General features: G+C 32.5%; 1 long non-coding RNA gene across 1 annotated transcript; it reads left to right on the top strand.

Moving 5' to 3' along the window:
- Positions 1 to 1,918: 1,918 nt before the first annotated feature.
- LOC150097064 (uncharacterized) lies at positions 1,919 to 3,234 on the top strand. The gene is made up of 3 exons (XR_016549858.1): positions 1,919 to 1,976; positions 2,111 to 2,269; positions 3,069 to 3,234. It is a non-coding gene; the product is annotated as an uncharacterized LOC150097064 (long non-coding RNA).
- The last annotated feature ends 494 nt before the right edge of the window (positions 3,235 to 3,728 follow it).

Genomic DNA, 3,728 nt, shown 5'->3' on the forward strand with positions numbered 1-3,728 from the left:
AAAAGGAGTTCGTTGGTTCCTCACAAAGCAATAAAAGTATGTGGTACTTAGACAAAAGCGATGTTTTTTCGCTGCTTAATGCTTATAAACGAATCACATACACGTCCAAAGCAATCTGCGCTTGTTTTGGACGTGTGTGTGATTTGGGATCTCTGACAGATCGAGTTGGTGTTCCTTGATGTAAAACAGGTTTAGACATGTTCAAACCTTGTCTGCATTCATCTTGAAAGCACGCGAAGTCAGAATAATTATAAAAGAGTAATTAAGTAACAATAAGTGAAATAATTATTATTGTTGCGTACTAATTTATTATAAAATATTCCAAAAGTCTACAGGAAGTGTATATATCTATAAAAATATTTATCTAATTGAATTTTTGGATTACATTACGATTACCTAAATTTCACTTACAAAGACAAAAGTTTTAATTTGTCACTCAGTGTTTTAGTAATGTTTACTTTCACGTTTCGTCATTTTTACCAGTCAGATAATTATATGTTCATCACTCCTAGCAAAAAAGAAAAGTTCACGATACGTGAAACATAGCACAGTTCCTTAAAAAGACGCGCCTGTGGGTCAAACAAAAATGTAGCATGTTTGGGTGGAGCTGTCATGTTAAAAAAAAAAAAAAAAGACGACTATTCACTGATATCTATAATAATAATAAAATAACAACAATAATAATTAATACATTAATTTGTTTAAATATTTAAAAGTAAGTAATTATTTTACACAAATCATATATCAAATGTACAACAGATGAAAACCTTGTCATTCATAGATATTAATTAATATATTAATTAATTGATAGCAATACGATGGTAGGGTTAAATACTTCGTGTTCTGGACAAACATGTTTTTATACGCAGATTCTCTGCAGACTTTCATAAATAATTAAATAGAGTAACCAGCTAATGAAAGTCATTGTTTCGTTATTATACTGATTAGCACTTCGAAGATTTACTATGTATACAAGAAGCGACAACAGTGATTATTTGAAGAATACACAAAAGATGGTCTCGTATGAAGATAGCAGGATTTTCTGCCTATAATTCGAGGTTTTTTCCCATCTAAAATAGAGGCAAACCGGTAATCGCAAGCAATTAACATACAAAAATAATTTCGAGGTAGATTAGTATAGTGTGGGGATGGATTTATTTAGCGTGGAAAGTGCTCTTGATGTCCTGGAATCCCTTGCAGGTGTGGTAATAATAATAATCCTGAAAATGTATAGAGACGGTCTTCCATTTCCTTTTATCGTAGTGTACGATCGTATTATTTTAAATTGTCTTTTTAATAAGTGATTTGAGTGCGTTATGTTAAGTTTTCAAACCCAACGTCCAGATCCTCTTAGTTCTATCTACACAGCAAGGTTGCGAATCAACTTGAAAAAAAAAAAAAAAAAAAAAATTACAGTCGAAAAATTTTGTTAAAATTTTGATTTTTGATACTATTTATTAAACACAAAAGAAGAGAGAATTTACACAATTCTTTATCATTTCTAAGCTGCATAAAATTATATTAAATAAAAATACATGGTATCATTGTTATTAAAATAAAAAGACTGATAATTCTTCTTTCAAGGCTAATGAATATGAGGAAATCAGCAAAATCTCGCTTCAGGAAATAATAAATCGCCAAAAATATCGATACCGGTTACAGTGACGATCCGGATGATACTTGTCGCGCACACCTTCAGCGCCTGTACCCAATCAGGGGAAGAATTTTCATTTCTAAATGCATCGATAATATTTTTTGTTGTTGTTCAAAGGAAGACGAGGGATGCTTCGTAATTGCTGTGGAGACACACCCAGCGGATAATGATTGGCTCAGAATTACCAAAAACGCTAAACACGTGCAAACAGACGATTTTTTCCCCCTTGACTGCAGTTTCATATAAATACAGGTGACATTTCAGGTGTAAAGACGTTAATCTTCAGCAGTAAGAATAGCAATTCATCACCATGCAGGCTCTGGTAAGATAAGTTTCTTTTATATTTATTTTATAGCTAACCAAAATTTGGAATGTCATATTTGACTCTTGTCATTCAAAATCCATTTATAAGAAGGTAAATGATTTTGATTAAATTGTTAATTTTTTCCTTTTTAGTATGCTCTTCTTTTCTTGGCCCTTCTGGTCTGTACCCTTGGGGTCTACGTACACCCCTATGGTGGATATAGCTACGGCTATGGCACCCCATTCTCATACTCATACGCTAGCGCCAACGTTCATCCCTGGGCATATTGGCGTTAAGGAAATACTTGGAAGGTAAGATATGATGTTGGTATAACCTACTATGACTTTCTTAAAAATGAAAACAAGAATATTCCTAGTAATCGCAGAAGATGGCTTTAAAACACTGCCGTGAAATAATAAGCTATAAACTTGTATTCAAGATACCAAGTAATTTTATATAAACTTGGCTTTTAATCCTATTTCCCAAGTGAGCAAACAGACAAGAAAGTCAAGTTTGCGCCTGCACGTAGTGCAAGTCCGAGGCAACTCTTGGTAGTGACAGTCGAGGTGGATTAAGATCTGATCACTTTCCTTAGTATTTTTTTCCATAATGTAATGCATATCCCCTTGCGGAGATGTAACTGCCTAGTGGCACTACCATGAGTTGCCTCGGACTTGCACTACGTGCAGGCGCAAACTTGACTTACTTGTCTGTTTGCTTACTTGGAAAATAGGATTAAAACCCAAGTTTATATAAAATTACTTAGTATCTTCAATACATACTATACCCGAGTTAAAAAACTTTCTATAAGCTATAAACTTGTTAACTGATGTTAATATCAATTGCCATTATGTTTATAAGTGTTACTCAATTTTCTCAACTGATATTTTAAAATCATTCCACGTTATTTTAATTGATAATCTGAAAATGTAATATTCACAAAATATTTTTTGAATTTACAAATAGATATTACAATTTTCAATTTACAATTTAATTAATAAATTAATTGTATTCCTGTTGTAAAGCACTAACTTTAGTGTAGATAAAATATTTTCGCTGTTCAAAATCTTTCATCTAATATTCGTTGTTATTTTATTTTCTTGTGTACAGAACCCAGCTACAGTAATGTCGTCTGCTCGACCGAACCGGAAGTTGGACTATTCCAACAACTTTTTTCTTCATGGCGTCTTCCACTGAGCTTTTAATTTCTCTTTTCGATACTCTGTACAGCTAGCTTTCTGAGAATAAACTGTCCTGGCTCTTCATTTCTAACAAAGTGTAGTTGCATTTTATTGTAAACAGCGTGTTACCAAACACTTTATGAACACGTAACGAACATGTGTATACTAATATTCACAAGTTACTGCTAAACTTTGACTAAGAAGTATTATTGACTAGTGAGACAGTAGTCAATAACATTTCTTCGGATGCACACAGTGATTAAAAAATAAAATTAGAAAACGGTGCGCGATTAACTGTATCCTCATATTTAATACGCATAATACAAACAATTATTTTGATTGACTCCAATGTTGATCAATAGATTTGGAAGAAAATTAAACATTTTCAAAATTATCTTAATGAAAGTGGCCACAGAGAAATTGTATCATTTTTAGCACGCTTATGAAATTATAAACGTAAAGAACTGATGATTGATTACCTGCTTAGCTAGTATCATAAAAGCTGAATAGTTCCGTAGGATTACGATGTTATTAACGTTCAGGAAAGGTGAAATTTCACTTGTATTTAAGTACAGTACAGAAGCTAATG

This window comes from Typopeltis vanoorti, chromosome 18, assembly GCF_054136105.1.
Source record: "Typopeltis vanoorti isolate ZY-2024b chromosome 18, IOZ_Tvanoo_1.0, whole genome shotgun sequence".
NCBI lineage: Eukaryota > Metazoa > Arthropoda > Arachnida > Uropygi > Thelyphonidae > Typopeltis > Typopeltis vanoorti.